The sequence below is a fragment of the Felis catus genome, chromosome C2 (genome assembly GCF_018350175.1).
Source record: "Felis catus isolate Fca126 chromosome C2, F.catus_Fca126_mat1.0, whole genome shotgun sequence".
Taxonomy (NCBI): domain Eukaryota; kingdom Metazoa; phylum Chordata; class Mammalia; order Carnivora; family Felidae; genus Felis; species Felis catus.
The window spans coordinates 140,369,283-140,383,862 of NC_058376.1; the positions used below are offsets into that span (position 1 = coordinate 140,369,283).

At 44.6% G+C, this 14,580-nt stretch overlaps 1 protein-coding gene across 11 annotated transcripts in view; it reads right to left on the reverse strand.

The window, feature by feature from the left end:
* Positions 1–14,580, reverse strand: part of THRB (thyroid hormone receptor beta) — a 391,572-nt gene that overhangs the window by 116,648 nt on the left and 260,344 nt on the right. Inside the window, exon 1 of one of the 11 annotated variants that reach the window (XM_045037691.1) lies at positions 1,419–1,494. The exons of the other annotated variants lie outside the window; for them this stretch is intronic. The gene's annotated coding sequence lies outside the window, so the exon portion shown is untranslated. Of the gene's footprint in view, positions 1–1,418; positions 1,495–14,580 lie in introns of those variants that run through there. 11 annotated transcript variants of the gene reach the window in all.

A 14,580-nucleotide genomic window follows, 5' to 3' on the forward strand; every position in this document is an offset into this window, starting at 1 on the left:
GCAAGGGCCCATTTCCATCAAAACTTGGACTCTGACATTTGGGAAACATTTTTAAGAACAACTTCAAGACCAGGTATAGAGGAAGGACTCCAGGACCTGGCATCATTCTAGATGGTTCAGAGTCTCAGTAGGCCATCTCAGATAGGCGCCTCACCTCTCTGAGTCTCATTTGTAAAATGCTGTCACAATTCCTACCCTTCAGGGTTATGATGAGGACCAAGGGGATTTGAAAATGCTTTGTAGATTTAAAAGTAAGACATCAGCATAAGGTATTGGTAGGCTTTGTCATTATTGTAGTCACCATTCTTATGGTCTTCTCATCTCCTGGCCAGGCCCAGTCATCTCTAAGACGTGGGAAATTGGACCTATTATCTGGCATTTACTTTGAGATACTGTGAGGTGGTAAAAAGACTCATAATAACATGGAAGTCCACCTCCCTAGACCCCATCATCACCAAGATAAAATGGAGGTGAAATTTCTCCTCTCTCCTACCTGCCATTCTCCTCTTTCCAGACTTAACTTTAGTTTTGGGGATTTTTTTTTTTCCCTCTCAAGGTTACCTTTCACATACATTTAAATTCGTTATGGAGAACAATGAAGGTTGGGTACCCAGGTGAATTTGTCCCTAGTTCTATAACTTCCTGTCTTGAGGTCTTTGCATTTTAATAGTAAATCTTAGTATCCGATGAAGTTGAATATATAATGGTCAAATTTATGATTATAGTAATAAAAACTCAAATAGAAGAGAACAGAGGCAAGGTGTATTCAAATCATACCATGCTGTCATCCACTTTTTCCACTTGGTAAAGCTAACCCTATTGGGCAGTGTTATGTTAAAAAAAAAATAAAAAATCCGTAAGAGGAAATAATTTAAAAAGCCAGCACTGTTAGACCGGGAATGGGGCTAGTTAAAAAGGAACACAAGGCTGTGATAAAGATGTGGAAAAACAGTAGAAGCTCGCCCTTGTGCTCTAGCCCAGATGTTCGTCTGAGTGGATCACCTCTAGGTGCAGAAGGCAGGGTCAGATTCCTCTGCTGGATATGGTGGGCAACTAGGGCTCCACACAGGAGACATCAGCAAATGACTATTGAATGGCTAAAGCTATAATTTCCGCTTGAGACTTTCAGCAGTAGCCCTGTTTTGCCTTTGGGGAGTGAGACAGTACAACCAGGATCTGTGACTGAGCTTGATTTGCTGTGGCTGATTTTGTTGTTGTCTTGGTAAAATAATTAGCCTTTGTTTCCACCCCACCGACCCCTTTTCATTCAAATCCAGTAATCTTTGTGAGGCTCATTTCTGCTCTTCATTTTAACCTGTGTCCTTGCCAAATCCTTGTCCCCTTCTCTTCCTCTTCTCTCTTTCTCCTTCTCTCTCAAAGTCACCATGCATGGAAAGCATGTGGGCCCTGCCACTTACCCACAGAATGACACAGGGGATGTTCAAAGTCAAGAGTCAATGTTCTCAGTGTGGGGACAAGGTCATTCACCTCACAATGGAATGTGACGCATGGTAATATTCTTCCATCCTTGTGGCTAGGTTCTGGGGCCACAGCCTGAGTAAAATCCTGTTTCTGCTTTGAGGACTGGGTTGGCAGTGATAGGAGTGGGGTTCTTGGGGTCAGACTGGGCTTGAAAACAGACAGAAAAGCCCCCTGTGAATCTCAAACCATCTGCTGTATTTACTTTGTTGTCCCCCTGAATGGAACTTGGAACAATTTGTAACCACATAATGCAGTGATAGAAAAGTCACCAAGAAGAAACCCGCCAGTAAAAGTTTTAGGAGAATCAACCTGACTGGCTGCTATGGTTACAGAGCACTTTCCTCTAAGCTACCTCTCTCTGCAGGCAGACCATCCTCTACGAACGCTTCTAAGAATGGAAGCTAGTCTCTTAGGAGGAGGCAGACGGGTGGTTTGAGGAAACGTCTGACACAGCAGGAGAAACAACTTCAACAGAGACACTGTTGGCCAAAGCAAGCCGTTAAAACTGCCTCTACTGACACCTGGTGGAGAGTGGGGTCGCTTCCCTGGGCCAAGGAAAATAAAGTACGTGTGCACGCCTGTGTGTGTGTTGAGGGGGCTGGAAACAAACTCCTCACAGCAGGGGGATTAAATAACTCCTGAGGAATGAGGGTACCATGCAGAACCGCCAGATGCTCGAATATGTAATTGTGGTTAGGTGACTCACTGAGACACATGCATGAAAAACAACAAACGAGAATGTGAAAATAAAACATTAGGACTGAAGCAAACGATATTATTGATTTCTTAAAAGTGATGATGAATAAGACAACAACATCAAACAAGAACCCACTTCCTCTCCCCCCCCCCCATGTTGGATAGCTTTTGACACAGGGAGCATCTACACCCCAGGGGGACGGCATTACACAGACAGAGCTCACACTCTGTCTCTGGAGTCTGCAGTGAGCTCTCTGCATGTGTTTAACACCCAGGGAAAAAGAACCATCTTCTAGGGCTGCCTGGGTGGCTCAGTCGATTGAGCATCTGTCCCACTCTTTATTTCAGCTCAGGTCGTGATTCCAGGGCGTGGGATCGAGCCCTGTGTTGGGCTCAGTGCTGAGCATGGAACCTGCCTAAGATTGCCTGTCTGTCTGTCTGTCTGTCTGTCTCTCTCTCCCAAATAAGAAAGAAGAACCATCTTCCCTAAGGGGGTATTATGAAGATGAATTTGCCTGTAGAATTCTTTGAAGATGAGAACAAAATTCTCCTAACAAATACCATTATAAACTGTTTACTACTTTTTAAAAAACATTTTTAATGTTTATTTTTGAGAAAGAGTGAGTGTGTGTGTGGGGGGGGGCGGGGGTGCAGAGAGAGAGAGGGACACACAGAATCTGAAGCAGGCTCCAGGCTCCAAGCTGTCTGCACAGAGCCCGACATGGGGCTTGATACCTGTGAGGTCATGACTTGAGCTGAAGTCCAACCCTTAAGCGACTGAGTCACCCAGAGACCCCTGTTTACTACTTCTTAAATTGCCAAATGGAGGGGGAGGAGGATGACATTACAAAGTTCCTACAGAAATATACTTCATAAACTTATATTGTCTTCATTCTCCCCTTCGTTGGGTTCTTCTTGTTTGATACGACTTCATGAAGGTCTTTTCGGGTAACTTTATTGGTAAAGTCGATGGTTTCTTGTGAGGTGTCATGCACAAAGTATAGGACACACACGGCTGGATTTTGTCTTTAACCATCTGTTTTAAAGGGGATTTTCAGGAATGCACAAGAGCGATTATTAGTTCAAATCTGTAAGAACTAATCCATGATGCTCAAGTCATAAAGGAAGGGCTGGGGCACTGAATGAGAATTTAGGTTGGTATTTCAAAAAAAAACTACAGAAACCCTAGTTAAGGATTGAATTAAAATGGGCAGATCTAGGTAGGAAGGTAAGAAAGAAAAGCCCCGGAGAGATTCCAAGTAGTTATACTTTTCTTACGTTTTTTATTCCCTGATATTTAAGTTACATTTAGAAGGTACATCTCCTTAAATGTGCTGGCTCAAATGTAGGATTCTGACCAGAAAGGGTATAGTCTGAATACACCTCCTCCTGGAGTCAGTGACTCTAGGACATAGATTCCAACTTTCTCAGTTCGTGGCACCTTCAGTGTTTTGGTAACTTTTTTCATCATGACCCCAGGTCAAAACGTAGAAAGTTTTCTTGTATTTATAAGTAATTAGGTCCAACCTAATTAGTACTATTTGCATGGCTGTGGCTGTGTTTCCCTTGAAAATTCAAGATATCCCGTTGTGTAGGACCATAGGTCTGTCCTAGCACTCCCAGGATGGGAACCCTGGTGGTAACAGTTTCAGGAATCCGTGAAAAGTTCAAGGCTGTCGTTTATACGATCCCTTTTTACCCCTCACTCTTTGTGAGACCATGGCCACGTAATTTGACCTTTCATTTTAATGCTGCTAAGCAGGTCACTCTGGCTTACTATCGTGGAGTAGAGAAGAGAACGAGACCTAGGGTGTGAAGCCTTTGCAGGATTTAAGCCAGAGCTGGGAATAAATAAGATCTGACCAACAATAGTGTTTCCTGAGCCCCTGTCATAGGGGAGGTTATGATGAGGGGAGGTCACTCTAAAAAGCGAAAGAACACAGCCCTTGTATCATTTAAGAAGGGCAATGAAATAAGTCACATTTTCACTGGGAATTAGAGGGATGCCAAAGGTAGCTGAGAAGCTGGCCAGGTCCTAAGTCCTTAGGTGAAAATCTGACAGATGGGCATGAAATGTTAAGCACGTTGGAACAGTTGTCTGTGTATCTCAATAGATCTATAGATGGCAGGCTGCCTGCTTTTCCATCCTGTTCTGTTTCTGAGTTACACGTGTCGGTGAAGCTACATACGAACTAAACTAGTGGTTCTCAGACTTTGGGGAGCACCTGGAGGGCTTCTTAAAATGGATCGCTGGGCTCCACCCCCAAAATTTCTGACTTAGCCAGTCTTGGGTGTGGGTCTGAGGGTCTGCATTTCTAACAAGTTCCCAGGTGATCTGACTATACTATCCAGGGATCACACGTTGGGTGCCACCAGCCTACACCATTTGGGAACATGTGAGAGAAATCGAGGTGCTACCTTGGGAGGCTGCACGGACAGCGGGCGGGCAACCCCGCTTCTCCATTCCTGACTGCACAGTCAGCCTTGTCTAGAGCACTACCAGTGACTGGTGCTTACCAAGGCACCCAGCTCTGAGGGTAGAGAGTTACTGTCCGTGAAGGCTACTTGCATTGTAAGTGGGCGCCCTTGAATCAGAGACACTCAAGGCTTGTAGTAATAAAGTGGCGACAAGACCTGGTATATGATGGAGCTTTCCAAAGAGGTTGGCTTTGTCCTCTTGCTTACGTTAAGGACAGGACGTATGCACAGGCTTGGAAGCTGCAGGGAAAGTGGTGGTTAATCTCAAGAAGGGGATTCACCGCAGAGTCGGCTGAGAAGCCTTGCTTGCCGTCTCCATGGCTGGGCCCAGGGGTGTGTACCTAGACGAGGCTTCCCAGCTGATTCTGCTGAGAATTTCTGCTCAGAAAAGAAGGGCTTGAGTACGAGCACAGCCGTGGTGGGAGCCCACCCTACTGTCACCCTCTTACTCCTGTAGCCATTTGCCTGCTGCTGTGAACTCACATGCATGCTCGTTGATTAGGAGTCACTAGACGCATCCCTGCTGCAGTATGTCCTGTTTGACTTCACAGGCCCGCAGGGAACTCTCTACCTGTGCCTCTTACCTCCCTTCCCAGTGGTGGCAACATCACGGCCGGTGTGGTTTATCCAAAGCACCCCGCTAATCAAAACCCATCAGCTACGTACTAGAGGACACATTCAACGAGTGGGAACAAATCGACTGCACCTTACGGGTGGGGCTTCTGCACTCAACCCACACTCCCCCTCTTCTCCCGGCCCATGTGCTTATTTCCTTAGGTTCTCAAAGTGTGGCTCCCAGATCGCAGCCTCAGCATCACCTGGGAACTCATGAGACTGTAGATGCTCAGGCTTTACCCCAGACTTCCTGAATCCGAAACTCTGAGGGTGGGGCCAGCAGTCTTGTTTTAACAGGTCCTCCAGGTGATGAATCTGGTGCATGCAGGGGTTTCAGAATCACTCACTGCTTTACAGAATCTCTGTACCTCCCTCCCCATGACCCCAGATTGGAAGTTAAGAGGGAGAGCCCACTCTCCTTCCTCTCCCTACCAGCTGACCCAGGGATCAGCACATAGCACATCCTCCAGAAGCATTTGTTAGCTACTGAAGCTACGGCAGCTCGCTTCCTGATCATAAGAGTGAATAAACACTCCCTTGGCGTGCCACCCCCGAGAGGAAGCCAACGCTGCATCTAAATCATCTCGTGTTTCTTATGGGCTGTATTTTCCATATTTATAAATCAACTTTCCCTAAATTCTCTCCCAAGATTTTTACATTCCTTTCAGCTCAGGAAGCCAAAAACAAGATGCCATGTTTTAGCCAGTCAGTTTCCTGCTTGGGGGGGGGAGGGCGGGGGGGGGGGGAAGGGCATGTCTGCATGATTGTTAAATTCCATACTCCCAGCATTGTGATTATTTTCTGAACAATAGAATGGGATTGCTGATTCATGCTCAGCTCACGGCTCCAGGCATCTTTTTTTTCCTGCTGTACTTGTGCCGATGCAACACAATAATGTTCTATTCATCCCTCTGAATTAGAAATGCCAACAGCTCAGATATGCAACCGAGGAGGAGTCCTCCCTCTGCTTATTTAAAGGCTTCCCACAAATAACACATTTTGAAAGATTATATGGCATTGAGCAATTTGGCTTGGGCAAGGATGGTTAGACCTTATCTTTTTATCAGCTGCCCCTTGCACAATGCCTGGAACACTGTAATGGTAATTCTCAAAATATGCTTGTGGAGTGAATCACATACTCACTTCCTGAGGTTCAAGCATTATCCTTCTATTCTGCCCTGATAGGTGACAATAAGCCCTGTGTCAAGTGCAGGGAGAAAGCCCAGGTCTCACATTCAGGCTCGTGTTTGGATCCAGTCGAAGAATGGGACTGATGGGTCCAGGTGGGCTTCCTGCGGCCTCATCCTGGTCTGCACGCTGTCTGCTGTTCCAATTCTGGCCCTCCTGTCGCAGTGAGCTCTCTGGTCCCCTCTCATTACAGCTTTGCCAGTAGTGGCCAGGGCCAGTTGAGGGTTTTTGTTTCCCGGCTGCAAAGTTGAACCCGTGACACTGCTTAGCACTCCTAAAACCCTAATGGTCAACCTGAGCCGTGTATCGAATCACCTGGGTGGCTTTGCAAAGTCCTGGTGCCCGGGCTGAATCCTAAACCAATTAGTGTTGTGACTCAGGCCTCAGCTTTGTAAAGCTGCCCGGGGGCGGTTCAGATGTGCAGCCAAGGTTGAGAACCACTGCTCTAAAGTGGCCTCTGAAATAGTGTCTGGGAGGCCTCCCTGTTCCGCTCTTGCTTTCTTTGGATTGCCTCTCAACATGGCAGTCAGAGTGGTCCCTTGAGAATATGTCAGCGGGCGAGCTCTGTGCTCAAAACCCCACTGTAGCGCCCATAATCTACCCCATTTGCCTCTCTGTCGTGGTCTCCTACTTCCCTCCCTATCTCGGCTTCATCCACCTCCTTGTTGTTCCTGGAACCTGTTATCCATGCCCCCACCAGAAAGCCTTTGCACTGGGATTGTTCCTCTGCCCGAAATGCCGATCCCCTGGACACCTGCTCAGGTCCCTCCTTCACTCCCACGAAGTCTTGCAAACCTTAACTTCTCAGGATGCCTACCTTGGCCACTCCAGTCCCTGCTGTAATCTTCCCCGTCCCTGTGCACTGCCTTCCCAATCCCCTTGTCCTGTTCCACTCTTGCTTTTCCCACAGTAGGTAGCCTGTCTTACCGCGCGGCACAGTTCGCTTCTTTTTTTCTTGTTGGTGCTTATTATTCTGTCTCCCTGCGCTAGGAGGTCAGCTCCTTGAGGCCAGGGGTCTTTGTCTTGTTCACCGATTACCCCAAGTACTCAGACAGTGTGTGGCACACCGCAGGCCCTGGATACATGTGTAATGAAGAACGATTTTCTCCTCTGTAGGTGGTGGTGGAGACGGGGGCTGAATGAAGGAGGGAAGGCTCAGTGATGCATGAAGAAAATGAATTTTCTCAAAAATGACAGATTTTGAGGGAACACTTATCATTTGATTCTAATTATAAGTCAAGGGAAGGGACTGCCAGGCGATGTCTAGGTTAAAAAAAAAATCACACAGATAGAAAGTGGATGAATAGTCATCTAGCGCTGGGCGGTGGGGGTGTGTGGCAGGTGGTGCAGGGATGGGAATGATTGCTAATGGGAACAAGTAGTGATGGGTGATGGAGATGCCCTAAGATGAGATTAGGGTGATCACTGCACAATTCTGTAAAAATACCAAAATCCACCGAATTGTACACTTTCAGTGGGTGGTGAAGTTTGTTGTGTGAATTATGTCTCAATAAAACTGTCAAAAATGTACACTTAACTGAAGCATCATACAGTGTCAAATCTAAATCTAAATAGACCATTATTATTTCTTTTCAGTCACCTGGAGTTTCTCTGGGTTGGGATTTCTCTGGGTTTGGAATCGGAGCTGGGAGAGGCTTCTTTAGCCCTCGTTTGCTGCCTGAGAGATCTATTATTAAAGAAACATAACGACATTTTTGATCAAGGTTTAACTCAAGAGTAGTTTATTGGGGTGAAGTGCCTTTCCCTTAATAACTTCCACACCTATCCAAATTATGGTCTTTTTTGGGGGACTAGTAGTTTTGGAAAACAAGCAGCCACTTTGTGTGAAACACAGCTTTGTATAGATTTGACACTCCTGAACTTATAATGCCAAGAAAAACTCTAGCCATGGTGACATTTACCATCTACTGATGGCCAGTTGTGCCACACATCACAGAGTTCTATTTTTCTTCAGCTGTGAACTGAGATGCTACTTGGCTGGCAGTCTTACGAACCTTCCTTCAACTCGCTGACATCCTGGTTATCTAGTAACATGTACGGAACAATGACAGCACGTTACGATTTAAATCGTGGGTAGCAACAGCTCAATGAAGACCATTCTCCCTCCCCCAGGGAGCTCAAAAGCACACCTTGTTAGCTTCTGAAAGGGGAAACCTTCCTTCTGCTCAGGGTTCTGGCTTTAACCATTTCACTAGGCAGTCCCTCAGATGGGAGCAACGCTGTGACATAGGAAGATTCTTGGGGACTACTGTGTCTCCAGGAAATTCCTAAGCACACAGCCAATATCTCATCAATAGGCAAACTGTTCAAAGGAAGAGACGCTCATAGGTGTTTTCTGCTCATTGATGAAACAGAGGGCTAGAGGGACAGAGAAACTCACCCTGTATCTCCCGGGAGGTGAGAGGAGTTGGGATGCAACCCAGAGCCAGTGTTCTTGATTGCTGAGACATATTGCTTTCCACCCGCCATATGCACATCACTCAACTGGGTGCCAGCTGATGGGCACAGGGATGACTAAGCCCTTCTTGTTCCCTCTGCTAGCACTGCCCAGTAGAGATGACAGAACATACCAATATTAATTAGAGGATGTTGTATTTGGTACTCTAGCGGAAGTGCAAAGGGCCATGGAAGTGTGTGGGAGAGAGAGTAACCAAAAAAAACCCAACTCTCCAAAACAAAGATGCTCTGCAAATCATTACACCATCCTTGTGATGGGGGTCGTGCCAGTGTTCCTGGTCAATATCCAGCTGTGAACTGAGGGTCCTCCAGAATGTGGGTTGTACAAAGGGTGGGTGATTGGGCTAAAATCATGCTGACCATGCAACCTGGGTGCTTGGACAGAATATCTACATCAGCTTGTTTTAGTATCATTTGTACGTTTGTCCTATAGGAAAAAGCCAGTATGTCTCTTGAAGAAATGTTATGAAGGTTAAATGAGTTCATACAAGAAAAGTGCTTAGGACAGTGCCTTACCCATAGTAAATGCTCAATAAATGTGAGTTGTTCTTGTTCTGCCTTGTTAATTATAGACTCTAGAGAACTGAGTACCTGCTACTAGGGACTTAACTGCATAGGGTCCTGGTTATTTTGTTGCACAATGAGAGAGGAGCTGGCATGTTAAGCTGTGGTCTCTTCCTGAGGTAGCTGAGATGGGCAGCAGGCGGTAAGGGAGTAGAGAGTTCATTAAGTGTCATTGTTGTCTGTTGAGAACTTGATTTACTCCATGTAGGGTCATAGTTTATAAAAAGGGCATGGTATTAGACATAGTATGTGTCAGGGCACAACAATTTTTTACGAAGTAGTTGATAATAGGGGTGCCTGGGTGGCTCAGTCGGTTAGGCATCCGACTTGATTTCGGCTCAGGTCTTGATCTTGGTTTGTGAGTTCGAGCCCCACATCGGGCTCTGTGCTGACAGTGCGGAGCAACCTTGGGATTCTGTCTCCTTCTCTCTCTACCCCTCTCCCACTTGCTTTCTGTCTCTCTCTCAAAATAAAAAATTAAAATCAAAAAATCCAAACAAAACAAAGTAGTTGATAACATAGGAAAGCATGGGATTTCCATTCTCTAGCCTGATACTGTAAAAGATTTGATGAGAGGGTAACCTACTTCTGTGGAGACAGCAGCATTTGCAAAACGGACTCTTTGAAGCGGTGCTGAAATGACTAGTGAGTACCATTTGGGTCTTCTCTGTTGGGACTTCAACTAATGCTTTGTCTGTGACAGAACATTTAAATCAATATTTTTCACCATATCTACTGTCCCTCAAAAACACAATTTGGTCTAAAAATAATAGTTCTAACGGGTGTGATTGTACCATCTCTAGAATGATGAAAAATCATGATTTATTGTAAACAAGACCCACTTGCCTATCCATTTTCTCATATGAAAATGAAAGACCATGGGCCTTGGTCATCAACTTGTGTTGTTGATTTTATCTGCCATAGATGGAAATGAATTACGTAATTTTTCAGGAGAAATAAATTCAAGTGATTTGAAAACAAAGATTTCAAAAAAAAAAAAAAAGCAGCCAGTTTCTAAAACACCAGATAAATAATGAGATCCCGCATGAAATGCAGGAATGTGTACCAAAGAGTTATCAGGAGCTCTTTTTAGCTTCGATGCAAAGGCCAGCTAGACCAAATGTGAGCCTGGGCTTTAGAGTGAAGTTGACAACAAATATAGTTTCTATTTGTGTTCAATGAAATTGGGTAGAGAAAAAATATATTCACGTTAACATGTTAATATGTGAATCACCATAAACCTGCACATGTGTGTATGCTTCCCTAAAAAGTAAGGGTAATAATAAAGGCAGTAACGGTGAAAGTGTGTAACATTTATTGAGTGTTTACTACGTGCTTGCCATTCTGTGAAGTGTCCCATATATATCCTATATGTACTGCCTCCTTTATTATTCTCAACAATTTACGATATAGGTGGTCCCATTCCTATTCTACAGTCAGGGTATCTAAAGAGATGTGACTCCTTTGCCCAAAGTCATAAAGGTTTTTACATGGGAGAGGCCGGAATTGGACTCAGGTCTTGTAGATCCAGACTTTATGCTATAAACCGTTATAGTTGTCTGCCCTTTGCAAGAATAATAACGTTTACATGTATTCATAGCTCGTTTTTACCATTGGTTATGTGATCTGGTGTTCACAACCCTCATTTTCTTATCTTTCACAAACGAGGATGCTGAGGCTCAGATGTTAAATGTCTAAAGGTAAATACCGGCTTATGGGGAAATCAGGACTCAAAGTTATGCCCCCTGACCCCTAAGCCAAGTTCATTTTTGAAGAATTTGAGCTGAAATCTTTTCTAAATGGGAGGTCCTGACAACAAGTTGTCACTAGGGCTACCCATGAAGTCAAAAGCTGAGTTACAATTGCACCCGTGGGGTATTTTTTAAAAACATAAAATTTCTAGCTCCGAATATTAGGTAGCTCAAATTGTAATATATAGAACACAGGGTTGGGACGGGTTGACACAAATGACTTGAAAAGTTCCCTCGTGATGAGTCTGAAACTCTCTCACATGCCCAGCACAGCATCAGAGAGATACATTTTACCAGAGTGGCAGGCAGACGTTTCTTGGTAGATGTGAGACGTTTTCTGAGTTCAGTGAAGGTTACGTGGTTGTTCAGAAAATTAGGAGTTCTATTAATAATCGCTGCTCCTTTTGATTGAGGATATTGTTCCTATTATTCTGCGGTTGAGTTCAGGAGAATAAGCCTCGCAAGTACACCAGCCGGGTAAGAGTGTGTATAAATGAACTGCCCTTGAGTCCTGAACCCTCATATGCTACCACGCTCAGTCCCATGTTGCAGCTGCCAGAAAAGTTTATAAAGGGATCGCCAGTGAATAGCTCCTTAATAAAGGAAAGGTGCTTTTCATGAAATGCAAAGAGATATCTGGAAATGGGACATCCGTGGTCGTTCAAAGGGAAAGCTTGGAACAGTTCGATGAACAAGGCAGGCTGAGTGCTCCTTGCAAAACCGCAGACTTTCCAACCCAAAAGCTGAGTGCCAGTCGGTTACCAGTTGCCCCTCAGCTCCGAACTCACCCTTCTATCCTCTGCCCTGTGATTCCCAGGCTGGGACTTGGCAGACTCTTTCTCGTGGTCCCTTGCCAGAGGACGTTCTATTTGATTCTGCCGATAGGAGGCACTAGAGGGAGGGTGGAAGGTGAGAGGAGAGAAGGCGCTTCCTTCTTTTTCATGCCCCTCCACGCCCGGGAGCATGTGCCAGCAGTGGCCATTGGCTGGACCCTCCTATGTCTTTTAGCATTTCCAGAAGCAGTGTCTTTGTATTCCACAGAGGTTCTCGAAACAGCTGCTTGGAGCCCTTTCTTAGTACTCTGAGTGCCAGCTCCACAGGACTGCTCCTCTGAGTGGGATCCTAGTAACCCTGTATCTAGGGGGACAGCTGTTTTTTGCAGTTGGGTTACTTCAGTGTTCTTTCCTTGCTCTTGTGGTGCTCCCATGCCAGTGCAATAACCAGTTCCTGGTACCAGATCCTTCTGTTTGAATTACCTAGTGTGGTTTTGTTTTCCTGCCTGTACCCTGACAGTTGCATGTCGATGGCATCCCTGCAGCATGCCCATGCCGGCAGTGTGTGCAGTGCCCCCACGACAGTGTAGTTCCGGAACCGGCAGCATTGACTGAACTCAACCCTGCTCCCGCTGAGGGTGAGAAATTATTTTTTCCAGCCAAGAACTGAGCATGTGTGAGAAATTATAACCACCCCCCCATCCCCAGCCGAAGGGTAGTTAGAGTGGAAGACTTCAAGGATTAAATGTCTTAAACTTTTTTTCTTAAGCATAAGAATAATACCTCTTCACGTGGAAATGTTTGCAAACACAAAGTATAAAGGAGAAAAAAAAAATGAAAACCTGTCCTAGCGTTAACCACTGATATTTTGACATGTTCTTTCTGGTCTTCCCCCATGCTGCTATATATTTTAAAAGAACTGTTATTTTTAACTAACACTTGGTCTCTAGTATTTTCACATGACAACATGAGGAGCTCAACTCTCAGGGGAATGTGACTTTGTTTCATCACAAGGACAACTTGTCTTTTCTGCTTTGGGACTGGGTCTCTCCGGCAGAGGCTGTTTACCTCTGACCCAGAAACTAGACAATGGCCAGGGCCACAGGCTCCCGACTCCGGTATGTCTGTTATGCCTTCTCAGTCAGGATCATAAAGTAAATAAGAAATCTGTACACATTCAGGAGGAATGCTTGTATATTATGAGCTGGCTCCTGGGGTGAGTCAGTGAGCAGTTTTGAAGGAACATGGAAGACAACAGTCTCTTCTATAAGGAGCGGCATGTTTGGACAGACAGGCAGGACAAATGCTGGTACTAATTATCCTGGTCTGTAATTTAGTATTTTGGTACTTCTGTATCCATGCATCCATCCACCCATGCATGCATCCATCCACAACTACTTCCCAAGTGTTCACCAAGGACAAGGGCAGAGCACTGTACTAGTTGCTGGATATATACGCATGACACAATTGCTGCCCTTTCTCATAAATTCATAGCAAGAAGAATCAAACTCCAGGAAGAAGGGATTAAAATACCAAGCACATATATCCTCATGCCACTTTCCCTAATTAATAAAGCGTCTTATTACATGCATTTGTCTGTGGCTTACTCACAAGTACACCTGTCACCAACTCCCTACCCATGAAAAGTCTTTGGTTTGGAGATTTGCTTTGATAAACTGGGGATGGTATTAACCACTTGTTGGTCCAATGTTTCAGTGTCCATCTGCCTTCAAATTATTTGGTAGAAAATCTAACCATCAAGAATCTTTAGGCTTTACATAATAGCACTGAAAGTCATGAAGTTAAAAACTGCATAAAGTTCAAGGCAAAATAAACGGACACATGATAGTAGTGGAAGACTTGAACGTACTTAATCATTCAAGGAATGCAGGTTAAGTATAAAACAAGAATATAAGAATATTATTAATAGGTTAATCTAGAATTATTATAACATTTTGCCCCTGAAAAACAGAATAATTACAGAATAACAGAAAGAAAACAAAATAATTATAAAAAAGTGACCATTGTTAGGTGATGAATCTTCTCCAAAGTCGAAATAAGTAGAAGTATTAGAGACAGAATAATGTTTCCATAATATAATCAACTTAGAAATGCAAAAAAGAGGGGCGCCAGGGTGGCTCGGTTGGTTGAGTACCTTACTCTTTATTTTGGCTCAGGTCATGATCCCAGGGTTGTGGGATTGAGCCACACGTCAGGCTCCATGCTGGGTGTGGAGCCTGCTTAAGATTCATTCATTCTCTCTCTCTCTCTCTCTCTCTCTGCCCCTGTCCTCTGTTCATGCTCTCCCTCTCCCTAAAAGGAAAACAATTTTTTAAAAAAGAAATCTAAAAAAGAAAAACAGACATATACAAAAAGAAAAACTGCAAATGATTGAAAACCAAGAAAGTCCTCCCCTAAATAATTCAAGAGGATATAATCATTGCAAATACATATGCACCCCACATCAGAATGCCTAAATATATAAAGCAAGTTTAACAGAACTGAAGAAATTAACAGTAACATGGTAATAGGGGAATTTACTACTCCACTTTCAT